This window comes from Cebus imitator, unplaced genomic scaffold (assembly GCF_001604975.1).
Source record: "Cebus imitator isolate Cc_AM_T3 unplaced genomic scaffold, Cebus_imitator-1.0 Scaffold47, whole genome shotgun sequence".
Taxonomy (NCBI): Eukaryota; Metazoa; Chordata; class Mammalia; order Primates; family Cebidae; genus Cebus; species Cebus imitator.
The window spans coordinates 959612-973298 of NW_016107362.1; the positions used below are offsets into that span (position 1 = coordinate 959612).

The 13687-nt window shown below is 46.3% G+C and overlaps 1 protein-coding gene across 2 annotated transcripts in view; it reads right to left on the reverse strand.

Moving 5' to 3' along the window:
- Positions 1-3193, reverse strand: part of FAM114A1 (family with sequence similarity 114 member A1) — a 78379-nt gene extending 75186 nt beyond the window's left edge. For both annotated transcript variants that reach the window (XM_017527272.2, XM_017527271.2), the window contains exon 1: positions 3092-3193. The gene's annotated coding sequence lies outside the window, so the exon portion shown is untranslated. The remainder of the gene's footprint in view (positions 1-3091) is intronic.
- Between the last annotated feature and the right edge of the window lie 10494 nt (positions 3194-13687).

Here is a 13687-nt window from a genome sequence, read left to right on the forward strand (position 1 = left end):
TTTTTGGTTTGTTTGGTTGTTCTGGTAGACCTTATCGACTGTGGTTGCTATTATGATGGGGAAAATGTAATTAATTTTTAGACTGTACCCTTTTGTATGAAACCACTAGAAACTGTGTGTTTTGAAATGCACAGCTGTTTCTGAGCAAGGACTGCTGGAGTCCACCGGGATTACAGTTGTGACAAGCACTGTTTCCTGGGACGGTTTCCATCTCTGTCTGGGTGTCCCATAAGCCAGACTTAGAAACCTTTCCTGATTTATGGTTAGGCACACTGATCACTGTAGCCATGCCTCGTGGTCTGGAGGCTAGGGAGACTCGACCTACAGAAACAAGGAGGCTGCTTCAGGAAACTCTGAGGAGACGAAGGGTGGCGTATAAAGAAGCCTTTGTGGGCTGGGAATGACTTAGTTTTTCATGAGTAAATTCATTCATCACCTAAAATGCTCCCAGAGCTATGCAAGGTATTGAAGCAGCAACATCACAGCTCCAAAAATAAGTATGAAACAGAAGACATGGTCACTATCCTTCAGAAATGAATCGCGTGTTTGAGGAGCTAACCCAAAAGAGTTAAAAAGTGATGCAAGGCAGCATAGCAAATCAAGGACAGATGTGCCTGAACTAGACTGACCCTGTGTAAGAGAGAACCTTGAAAGTGGCTTTGATGTGGTGATTCAGGCCTGGCGGGATGAGAGCATGTGCAAACGTCCAAGCATCAGGGATGGATTCTAGTGATTCAGAACAGGCGTCGGAGAGGCCAAGACAAGAGGCTGCGTGGAGGAGTAATGAGAGGAGGGAGTGACGGTATTCTGAGGTGGCAAAAGTTGTGCCTTGCAGGGGTCAAGAAGTGTGGCCTCCAGTCCCCGTATCTCTGTGGGCACACAACTCGCTCATTCTTGCTGCACTTCCTCGCCTGCTCCTCTATAAAGTAAGGATGGACAAACTGATCTAGATGCTTTTATTTTCCAAACCCCACCTGCAGGACCAGGGGCAAGTTGTGATGACAGAGAAAAATGAGGACAAGATCGCAAGTTTTTCATAAATCTAAATTTATTAAATGTAAAGGACTGCCTTCATCTCGCAAGTGTAGCCTTTATGCTTCTCCTTGGTATTAAAATGCCTTTCATTTTATGAAATAGTGGAGACAGTGGATGGTTTTTATAAAAACTGGCCTCAGTTGGCAGAATAAATATTTGATGACATCCTGTGTGGGATCACATCCCCCAGTTTTTTTTTTTTTTTAAAGTGCCAGTCAGTGAAGGACCAGGAATAAAAACTCTGGATGAGAGACTCAATCAGGTTGTAACACTTTGTATGAGGCTTGGCAAGTCTACATGCCCAGGATCCAGTCTAGTCTTTGTGGGCTGCCAGGCATTTTGGACCTATTTACTCCCCTCTTTAAAAACCACTAGGTGTGAATACTTTCACACAGCCCTTCGTAAGCCGGCTGCAATCTCTGTCCACCCTTTGTAACTCCCAGTACCCTCCACTCCTGTCTCACCAGTCTTTCTCTGTTTCCCATAACTCTTCCCACCACCCTGCCTTTTCTTACGCTGGTTCCTCTGTTTGGGCTGCCTTTCCTCCAGCTGCCTGGCAAAATCCTATTCCTCTAGACACCCAATGTCTAATGTTACTTTTCATTCTGATTTTTTCCGTAATCTGCCCCACTCCTTCCAAACAATGAACTGCTCCCTCTTCTCTGTTTTTGACATTTTGCACAGATTTCTATTGCCTGTATTTATGGAGTATTTACTTCTGCCATTCTGTCCTCCAGGGCTGTGACCAACAGCACCTAGCTTGGTTTCTGTCCCTCAGATAGTTACTGAATTGAAAGATATCACGTTTGAGATTAATAAAAGAGAAACTGTTTGGTATAAGCCCAGTCAAATAAAGAATGAAAAGGTCACTTATACGGTCTGAATTGCTCAGATTCAAGAAGGCCCCGTCCCACCCTCAAATTCCTTCTGCACTGCCTCACTTGTGCCTCAAAGCCACCCCTAATGTCTCATTCCTTCACTTAAAGGTTACAATGTAAGAAGTTTATCAGATTCTCTCCCAAGCTCAGGCTTGATGGAAGAAAGTTGGGGAGGAGGCGCAGGCACACCGGTGGGGTCGGAAAGGAGCCACTAGGCTGCAGAGACGGCAAAAAGAGGGTCTGAAGTTACAGCCTGTCTCATTCTCAGTTATCGCAGGTTGGCGGAGGGCACGGGAGACATTGATTTAAAAAGCCACCTGCCTGTGTCCTTCAACATGTTTAGGATGGGAACTGATGGGATCAGCAGGGCATAGCTAATGGTCTCACAGCCCATAGAGAGATGTCTTCCTACTTAGGAAAAGGCAGTGACTTTCAGGCGCCTGGTCCGAGGTGCCTGGAAATACTCACCGGCTGGCAGGGCGAGGGCTAGCCGACTGGGTGGAGGGCGTCTGGGGAGCTGGGATAGGGAGTGGGACCCAACCCAGGGGCTGCGAATGGAGGCGGTGCCTGCTTAGAGTGTTGGCTGGACTGGAAGAGCAGGCCGGGCAGGGGTCGGCTGCCGGGGGAGGAGTGAGGCGAGGGGAGCTGGGAGGTCAAGGCCTGAGCTTCCCTGAGCCCAGGCCGAGGGCAGGCGCACCCCGGGACGAGGCTTCTGTCTTACAGGGACCTGCTCCCTCCGTGCTCGGGCTGGGGGACCCTGCAGCCCGCCTCTACCTTGGCCCCGAGCCACTGGGGGCACTTTTCCAGACTTGCTTGGTGCCCGGACTGGGTACTTTGGGGAATCGAGGCAGGCTCCGCGGAGGTTTGCGCCGGCCGAGGGGGCAGACCCTGAGTGCGGGCGTGTGGGTGTGTGCATGAGCGTGGACCCGGAGCGACACACACTCACACACACACACTCACACGCCCGCACCCACGCAGGGCCCTCGGCCGCGCCGCCCCGGACCCTCACCCCGGAGCCCGGTCCTCCCTGACCACGGCTTCTCACTAACGCAGAGGGCATGATTCGTGGGTCTCCGACGAGGCGCCACTGTAAGGTGTTCCCACCCCCCGGGGTGGCGGCCCCCGCGCTCGCCCGCCCGCCGGGAAGGGGATGGGGATCGGGTGCCCGGGGCTCTTACCGCTCAGGCCGCCGAGTGCGCGCGGGAGTGCCCGGCGGGTCCCGCCCCGCCACGTCTACAGGGCCGGCGGGGACGCGGCCGGAGGGCGGGCGGGGATCAGGCAGGGGGCGGGCGGCTGGAGAGGGGGCCCCGCCCCGCCTGCGCCCCGCCCCGCGGGGACCGCGGTGGGGACGCCCGGCCGCCGCCACTCTGCAGGGACCCGGGACGCGCTGGGCGAGCCTCCTTGAAACTTGGCTTGTCCCACCCCCTGTGCCAGCGCGGAGAGCCAGAGCACGCCCCCTGCCCACCCCAGGGCCGGTCTCGGGGTTCATCAGATCCCTTTCCTTTTCTTAAAAGCGCTCGGAAAACCCCCGCCGCGTCACTGCAAAGAGGTCGCTCAAGTTCAGCCAGAGTTTGAGCTCCTGATTCTGCGTTAAGCAGCAGTCCCTGGCCCCGTGGGTGGGAGTGTGATAGATTTAAGACAAACAACGAAAACCCACTTTCCAGAAGGCCAGTTTGGAACTGTGGGTCAAAACTCCGATCCATTAGCTTTGGCCTAGGAAGTCCACATTTGCTCATTTGTCCTAAGTAGGCAGTCAAATATGCAAATATGTATGTACAAGGATGTTTGCTGTAGTTGTTTCTGTGGAGTGGGGCGGGGTGGGGAGCCGGAGACAATCTGAATGTCCCCCCAGTAAGACTGGTGAAGTAAGCTACAGTACTTTCAGACATCGAATACGTTGCAGCCCTTAAAAATTAGAATTCGTTGACGTGGAAGGAAGGCCACATATTAAAGCCTTCCTCAAATACGGCTTATGAACTCAAAGAGAGGGGGAAGCGCAGTGTGTTTAGTATGAACTAGTGTTGTAAACATACATGTGTACATCTATTTCATATAAAGGTCGGAGAAATACAATTTAAAAAGTGATTCTTTCTGAGCGATGTATTTAAGGCAGATTTGCTCCTCCTTCTCCCACTCCGCTTTCTCTTCTTTATAAAAAATTATAAACTCAAAGTTAACTAAAACAGCCTCATCCTCTCCCCTTCAATATCACTACCATTTTTTATAGTATGTGGATCCTACTGTAGTTTTCCTAAGCTTATATAAATACATGTACGCAGAAACAGCTTGTTTGCTTTTTTATAAAAATGGCAAGATGTTGACATATTTTGTAAATGTCCCCCTATTTATTACATATTATAATCATCTTTCTTAGTCAATACATATCAACCACAACCATTCTTCTAAGACTTGTCTTAGATATTGTAATATGTAATTAAGTATCATTCAATCATTCTCCTATTGACAGATAATTGGGTCGTTCCTTATATTCCTCCTCCTTCTTCTCCTTCTTCTCCTTCTCCTCCCTCCCCCTCTCATTCCCCCTCCCTTCCTCCTCATCCTCCTCCTCCTTTCTTCTTCTGAAGTCTCACTTGGTGGCACAGGCTGGAGTGCAGTGGCCTGATCTCAGCTCACTGAAACCTCCGCCTCCTGGGCTCAAGCAATTCTCCTGCCTTAGCCTTCCGAGTAGCTGGGATTACAGGTAATTGCTACCACGCTTGGCTAATTTTTGTATTTTTTGGTAGAGACAGGATTTCATCATGTTAGCCAAGCTGGTCTCGAACTCCTGACCTCAGGTGATACACCCATCTTGGCCTCCCAAAGTGCTGGGATTACAGGCATGAGCCACCACACCTGGCCATATTTTTTATTTAATATTTTTGTTAAATATTTTTATAAATATTTAATATAATTTTTTTTTTTTTTTTGAGACGGAGTTTCACTCATGTTACCCAGGCTGGAGTGCAATGGCACGATCTCGGCTCACCGCAACCTCCGCCTCCTGGGTTCAGGCAATTCTCCTGCCTCAGCCTCCTGAGTAGCTGGGATTACAGGCACGTGCCACCATGCCCAGCTAATTTTTTGTATTTTTAGTAGAGATGGGGTTTCACCATGTTGACCAGGATGGTCTCGATCTCTTGACCTCGTGATCCATCCGCCTCGACCTCCCAAAGTGCTGGGATTACAGGCTTGAGCCACCGCGCCCGGCCCTAAATATAAATTTTTATAATAAATTTTAAGCTACCAAATATTTGTTATTTTATTTATTTATTTTTTTAGGGGGACAGAGTCTTGCTCTGTGGCATAGGCTGCAGTGCAGGGATGCCATCTCCATCTCCCGGTTTCAAGTGATTCTCCTGCCTCAGCCTCCCAAGTAGCTGGATTACAGGCACCTGCCACCACGCCTGGCTAATTTTTGTGTTCTTAGTAGAGATGGGGTTTTGCCATGTTGGCCAGGCTGTTCTCGAACTCTGACCTCAAGTGATCTGCCCACCTCAGCCTCCCAAAGTGTTGTGATTACATGCGTGAGCCACCACACCCAGCCTGTTATTTTTAAAGTCATAGAAAAACTGGAAAGTTATCTTAATGTGAGAGTGGGTAGAAACTGCTTTAAATTGAGATCAACAGCCTTTTTGAATTGAGCAAGACTTTGAACCTTAACTAACACTTGGCTTCTGTACCTCAGTTTTTCTACCTGTAAAATAGAGAGCATTGCTCTGCACTATCCCTTCCAGTTCTCGCTTTGTGAGTGTTATCAAATTACGTTCCAGATGCAACAGGTGTGTTCTGGTGTAGCGTATACGCAAACGTCTGTGTCTTGGACTTCTGCCTGCCCAGAGACAGCAAGCACCTTTGCTAACCTGCCTTCCCTGCCCTGCTGAGCAGTAACAGCCCAATCAGACATTCCCTTTTTAAAGGGCTGAGTTCCTTTTGTCCTTTGACCCAAACCACACCTATCCAATAAAGAAAATAAACCAAGCTATCCCGGCAACAAGTTTGTTTTTAGTTTTGCCAATTGCAAATTTTGCCCTTTTACTCATGTAGCTGCTTCCAGGCCTACCAGATTTTATCTCAGACATTTTACTTTTTTGCCTCATAAAGTTTTTCAGTTCATTAAAAAAACTCTGGAGTATTTAAAACATATGGAAAAGTAAAGAATAATATGACAAATACTTATTTGTGTAAAAAATATAGTGAATATTGTGATGACGCCAAGATTTAACAAAATTTTTTTGCAGTATTTATTTTAGACTTCCTTTTCACAGAAAACACTGTTACAGGTATGTCTGAAACCCTGTCCCTTCCGTTCTCTGCCATCTCTGCAGGCAGCCATTGTCTTGAGGCTGTTGGATATCCCTCCCACCCATATTTCTTTCTTTCTTTTTTTAGGGATAAGATCTTATTCTGCCACCCAGGCTGGAGTGCAGTGGTGTGATCACTGCTCAGTGCAGCCCCAAACTCCTGGACTCAAGCAATCCTCATGCCTTAGCCTCACAAGGAGCTATAACCACAGGGTGCCGCTGCACCCAGCTGATTTTTAAATTTTTTCTAGGGTCATGGTCTTGCTGTGTTGACCAGGCTGGTCTCAAATTCCTGGCTTCAAGCAGTCCTCCCAAAGTGCTGGGATTCCAGGCAAAGTGCTAGGATTCAGCCTCCCAAAGTGCTGGGATTACAGGTGTGAGCCACCATGCACAGCCCCATCCCACTCATATTTCTGCACATTTACTGCATATGTCCTCACCTATAATTGCATATATAGTTGTTTTTCAACGTTTTAGAATATTAAGAACATCCTGTACATTTGTTAACTTGCATTATATTTTTGAGAATCATTCATATTCGTACATGTAGCTCTAGCACATGATTTCAGTCTTCATAGGATTGTATAAATGTGCCACAATTTATTTTCCTGATTGAGATACTTTTTTTTTTTTTTTTTTGAGAAAATCAGTGTCTCGGTCTGTCACCCAGGCTGGAGTGCAGTGGTGTGATCTCGGCTCACTGCACTATTCACCTCCCAGCCTGATTCTACTGCCTCAGCCTCCTGAGTAGCTGGGACTACAGGCATGCGCCACCATGCCCAGCTAATTTTTTGTAGTTTTAGTAGAGACGGGGTTTCACCATGTTGACCAGGATGGTCTCGATCTCTTGACCTCGTGATCCACCCGCCTCGGCCTCCCAAAGTGCTGGGATTACAGGCATGAGCCACTGCACCTGGGACCCTCATTGATATACTTTAATGTGTTTCATATTTCACACAATTACATGTAATGCTACAATTACCATTTTTAATATATTTTCTAGTATCCCAGGCTAGAAATGGAATAGCTGGTTCCCCTTTACTAGACATTGCTGAATTGGCCTTCATTATGGGTCTACCATTTATTCAACACAACTTTTCTGAAAGCATACGCTATGCACCAAATACTGCTGTAGTGTTCAGAATACAAAAAGAGCAAAGCAAACTCCTGGTTCTCAAGAACTTACACTCCATAGAAAGGGAGATAGACCCTAACTAGATCACATATGAGGTGGTGGAGTAAAGCAGGCTGTAGAATCTACAGGGTCTAGTTCAGGGAATGATGGGTGGGGCCAACTGTGGTCAAGGAAGTCCTTACTGGTAAAGCAACATTGCAATGCAGACCTGAAGGAAGAGATGAACAGTGGCCATATCTATAGACAGTCTCAGGCAGAGGGCACTACAGGAGCAGTTTGGGAACAAGGATGATGCATTCACAGATAGGCAAGGTAGCCAGTGTGTCTGAAGCAGAGCAAGAACAGGGGAGAGTAGGACATGAGATCATAGACGTAGCGGAGCCTGAGAGCTGGGCAGACCAAGCAGTGCCTTGCAAACCACAATAGGCATTTTGGTTTATATTTTGAGTGAGATGGGCATTCTCATGGCTTTTTTTTTTTTTTTTTTTGAGACGGAGTTTCGCTCTTGTTACCCAGGCTGGAGTGCAATGGCGCGATCTCGGCTCACCGCAACCTCTGCCTCCTGCCTCAGCCTCCTGAGTAGCTGGGACTACAGGCATGCGCCACCATGCCCAGCTAATTTTTTGTAGTTTTAGTAGAGACGGGGTTTCACCATGCTGACCAGGATGGTCTCGATCTCTTGACCTCGTGATCCACCCGTCTCGGCCTCCCAAAGTGCTGGGATTACAGGCTTGAGTCTCATGGCTTTTGAGTATGACTCTAGTATCTGACTCTAGTCATACTGGGATCGCATGAAGGAGGGAGGGGAAAAGATGGAGGCTGGGATACCAGTTAGGAGGTTATTGCAGTTATCCATGTGAGAGACAAAGATGCCTTTGACCACCTTGGGAGTGGTGGAGGACATGAGAAGTGTTCGCTTATGGACATATTTCAAAACAAAAAATCTAACCAATTTGGCCTATGGGTTGGAGGTAGAGTTTGAGCAAAAGAGAAAGTAGTCATTAATTACTCCAAGGATTTTAGTCTGAGTCACCGGAAGAGAAGAAATGTTATGTATTGATATGAGGAAGGAAGCAAGAAGGGCAGGTTTGGAGTTAGAGACAGTAAAGATTCAAGCATTTGGTTTGCAACAATAATGGTTTAGCAAGTATTTAGCAGGCTATTGAATGTGAGAGTCTGAAGTTTAGGGAAGTCTGGGCTGGAGATCATAAGCGAGGAGATATCAGCAAGCAGATGGTTTTGAAGGACCAGGATGAGAGTGCATGGAGTTAGGAAAGTGGTCCAAGACTGTTTTGGGTGTTCCATGCCAGAGATGTAAAGATGACCCAGAAGGAGATTGGGAAGGAATGCCAATGAGTTAGCAAGAAATTCAGGAAGGGAGAATGGGGAGTGGGAGTATGGGGTCTAAGAAGCCAGATAAGAAAACTTTTCGAGATCTTTCAACTATGTTAAATGCTGCTAGTAGTTTAAATAAGCTAAACATTGAGAATTGATCATGGATTTAGCAATGAGGTGGTCATCAGTGACATTGAAAAGAGCTATGTCTTCTGACTAGTGGGGAAGGAAACCTGATTGGAGTAGATTTGAGAAAATGAGAGGAGGACAATCAGAGATAGTCAGTAAACAGCTCTTGGCAGTTCTAGTATATAGAGGAGCAAGGAGAGGAATGTTGTGGATTCAAAGGGAGGGATTTTTTTTTTAAGATGGGAGAAATTATTGCTTTAAAAGGTGATCGGGGCCCAGGTGTGGTGGCTCATGCCTGTAATCCCAGCACTTTGGGAGACAGAGGCAGGCAGATCATTTGAGGCCAGGAGTTCAAGATCAGCCTGACCAACATGGCGAAACCTCATCTCTACTAAAAATACAGAAATTAGCTGGGAGTGGGGGTGCACACCTGTAATCCCAGCTACTAAGGAGGCTGAGGCATGAGAATCCCTTGAACCTGGGAGGCAGAAGTTGCAGTGAGCCAAGATCGTGCCACTGCACTCCAGCCTGGGTTACAGGAGGGAAACCCTGTCCAAAAGGTGTGGGTGGGGGTGGGGTGGGGAAGAAAGGTGATTGGAATAATACATCACAGCAGAAAAATGTTGATGCAGTAGAGGGAGGATAATTGCAAGAGTGCCTTCCTTGAGTAGGTGAGCAGGAAGGGGATCCAGTGCTCAGTGGGAATCGGCTGGCTCTTGGCACAGAGAGTTCATTCCAAAGCACAAGGAAAGTGCAGGTAGAACGCATGCAGGGGAGGCTCGTAGAATTTCAGGGGAAGATGTGGCAATGTTCTTCTGGTAGCATCTATTTTTTTTGTGCAAATAAAGCATCATCACCGGAGAATGTTGGTTTTCAGCAAGAATGCTTTAGCAAATATTTAATAGGCTGTTGAATATGACCTTCTGGAGTTCAGGGAAATCTGGGTTGGAGCTAGTAATTGAGGAGACATCAGCAAGCAGATGGTTTTGAAGTCATAGACCCGGATGAGAACGCATGGATTTAGAAGAGAAGTGGTCTAAGACTGAGTCTTGGCTATTCTGTCAGAGAGATAAAGAGGACCCAGATAGGAAAAGGAGATTTTGGAAGTGTAAGCAACAAGAGGAGGTTTGAGAGAGGAAAACATGAGAGCGAAGGGTCTAGGGAAGCAGGATTGCTGTACTCTCTTGAGGCTGGAACCCAGTCATAAATTTCAAGCAAGTCAGTCAGCATGGGTGTGTATTGTCTCCAACTATGTACAGCCACTCAAGCTCAGTGTAGTCCAGTGGAAAGCTGGATTTAAACTGCGTCGAGGAAAGAGGAGTAGGTGGCTGCAGAAGAATGTTTAAGAGGATGGAGCATGATCTTTCAGTCCAGTGCAGTGAAGCTGGGGAATCGCTGACATCAGAGGAAGAGTTGGAGGTGAGAGATGGAAAGTGGGATTCAGGCCACTGAGATTATGAAGGGGGTGCAGCCATTGCTAATAATGATAACTAGGATATAATAAGGGAATGCATGACTGAGGTAGGGTGCAGGACAAGATCATTAAAAGAGAGAATTAAAGAGTCTCTATGTGGCTATTGAAATCACTAGAATTATGAAAGGGGTGGTATTGGATTTCAATAGTGAGTAGTGCTAGAATACTTGATGAAGCAATGGGGCTCAGAAGATGACTTCAACCAGAAGGAGCAGGTTTGGGGGAAGGAACAGTGATCTGGAAGTAGCAACGAGAGTCAAGAACACCTGCACCAACTCCCAGGCCCTGGGGTATGAAGGGTGCAGCCAAGAACATGTAGACCACTAGAGGGTGCTGTGCTCAGGCCAGCGTGTAGGTCTCAGTGCCCTGATCTTCACGGGGTTAGAATGGAATGAACTCACCTGAAGAGCTTTAGAAATAAAACGTATGCCCGGCCCCTCCCAGATCACTTAGATCAGAATCTCCAGACATGTATGTGCGCTCCTATTTCTTCATGTTCTAGCCACTATTTGATATTATGAGATGTTTTAAATTTTGTCCACTTTAGGGGTGTGCAGTAGTGTCTCCTGGTTGTCTTAATTTGCATTTTCCCATGTTCTAATGAGGATGCATAACTTTCCACGTGTTAGAGGTAGTTCTATTGCCTTTTCTCTTATCCATCTGTTGATATCCTTTGCTCACTTTCCCCCACTGGGGTTGTTAGTCATTTTAAAATTGATTCGTAGGAAATCTTTATGTATTTTGTACATTAACCCTTTTGTGATTATACATGTTGCAGATACCTTCTCCCAGTCTATGGTTTGTCTTTTTTTAAAATTCAGCAGAGAAGTTTAGTTTTACTGTCAATACTTAATATATAAATTATCAACATTGTTTTGAGATGAGTCTCGCTCCGTTGCCCAGGCTAGTTGTCGTGCAGTGGGATCTCAGCTCACTGCAACCTCCGCCTCCTGGGTTCAAGCCACTCTTGCGCCTCAGCCTCCTGAGTAGCTGGGACTACAGGCACCCGCCACCAGGCCCAGCTAATTTTTGTGTTTTTAGTAGAGATGCAGTTTCACCATGTGGGCCAGGCTGGTTTTGAACTCCTGACCTCAGGTGATCTGCCTGCCTCAGTCTCCCAAAGTGCTGAAATTACAGGTGTGAGCCACTGTGCCTGGCCAAAATTATCAGCCTTATCTCTGTCAAATGTGTAGCTTATGATATTGATAATTGTCACAGAACTTATTTTAAAGCTGTTGGTAGGCACAAATATTATTTATTAATTGTCTGGGGAAAGACAAATAACATTTTTTAAAATGTAAAAATCATCAAAATAATGTGTTGCCTGTGTCTGTATTGGGACAGTATATTTGCTGGCCTTAGATTATGTTTATGATACTTATTCCACTGTGACACTATTTTAAAAAAATTCATATGTATAGTAAAAAAAAGTAATATATGTGTTATACATATAAAAATAATATATATAGTAAAAAAAAATTTAAACAGAAAAAAAGCATAAAATGGTGAAGAGGCTGGGCAGGGTGGCTCAAGCCTGTAATTCTAGCTCTTTGTGAGGCTGAGGTGGGAGGATTGCTTGAGCCCAGGAATTCCAGACCAGCCTGGGCAACATGGCAAAACCTTGTCTCTGTAAAAAAAAAGATATATAAAAATTATCTGTGCATGGTGGTGCGTGCCTGTGGTCTCAGGTACTTGGGAAGCTGAGGTGGAAGGATCACCTGAGCAGGGGAAGTCAAGGTGGCAGTGAGCTATGACTGTGCCACTGCACTCCAGCCTGGGCAACAGAGCAAGACCCTGTCACTCACACACACACACACACACACACACACACACACACACACACACACGCAAAGGCGAATAATTTCTTTCTCTTAGTTCTCCTGCTCAAAGGTAAATATTTCTTATGTATCCTTTGAGAAAAAAGATTCATATGCCTGAATCAACATAAGTATGTAGACCCTTGTGTTAAGTTTCCTATAGCTACCATGACAAGTCACCACAGCCTGTGTAGCTTATAACAACAGAAATTTGTTCTCTCAAAGTTCTGCAGGCCAGAAGTTCAAAATCAAGGTGTTCATACGGTGATGCTCTCTCCAGCCTCTGGTGGCTCCAGGCATCCCTGGCCTTGCCTTGTGGCTGCAGCACCCCAATCTCCGCCTGTGCAAATGTTCCGCTTCTCTTTGTGTCTCTCTGTGTATGTTAGGAGGACACAGAGTGTCTTATAAGGCAGCATGGTGTGATGCTTAAGTGCATGGGCACTGGGGCCAAACTGCCTCGGTTCGAACCCCAGCCCCACTACTGACCAGCAGTGCAAGCCTGAACCATTACCCAGCTGCTCCTGCCCCGGCGCTAAGTGGAGATGGTGTGACAGTACTTATCTCATAGCACTTTAATGAGTGAATGCTTGGAAAGTAGTCACAGCAATGGCTGGCAAGAAGATAACCTATGTAAATGTGTAATAGGCTAGATTTTATACAATTGATGCCATACTCTCCTTGCGGTTCTGCACCTTGATTTTCTCCTTCCTTTCTTTCTTTTTCTTTTCTTTTCTTTCTTTTTTCTTTCTTTCTTTCTCTCTCTTTCTTTCTTTATCTTTTTTCTTTCTCTTTCTTTCCCTCCCTCCCTCCCTTCCCCCCTCCCTCCCTTCCTTCCTTCCTTCCTTCCTGGAAGAAGATAACTTACGTAAATGTGTAATAGACTAGATTTTATACAATTGATGCCATACTTTCCTTACGGTTCTGCACCTTGATTTTCCTCTCCCCTCCCCTCCCCTTCCCTTCCCTTCCTAGAAGAAGATAACCTATGTAAATGTGTAATAGACTAGATTTTATACAATTGACGTCATATTCTCCTTATGGTTCTGCACCTTGATTTTCTTTCTTTCCTTTTCTTTTTTTTTCTTTTTTCTTTTTTGCCAGAGTCTTGCTCTGTTGCCCAGGCTGCAGTGCAGTGGAGCGCTGTCCACTCACTGCAACCTTTGCCTCCCGATTCTCCTGCCTCAGCCTCCCGAGTAGCTGGGATTACAGGTGTCCACCATGATGCTCAGCTAATTTTTCTACTTTTAGTAGAGACGGGGTTTCACCATGTTGTCCAAGCTGATCTGGAACTCCTGACCTTTGGTGATCATTCTGCCTCGGCCTCCCAAGTGCTAAGATTACAGGCATGAGCCACCATACTTGGCCTGCACCTTGATTTTCTTCACTTCATAGTATGTCCTGAAATCTTTACCCCTCAGTATACAAAAAAGCATATGACTTACGTAGAATTCCAAACTCCTTACTATTAGGACTTCTCTTCTGTATCAGTCACTACTCCAGCCCCTTTAAATTCATCATCTTTCCTAAAAGTACTCCCATTTTGTGGATAAATAAAGGGAGGTTAAGGAACTTGTCCCAAGCCT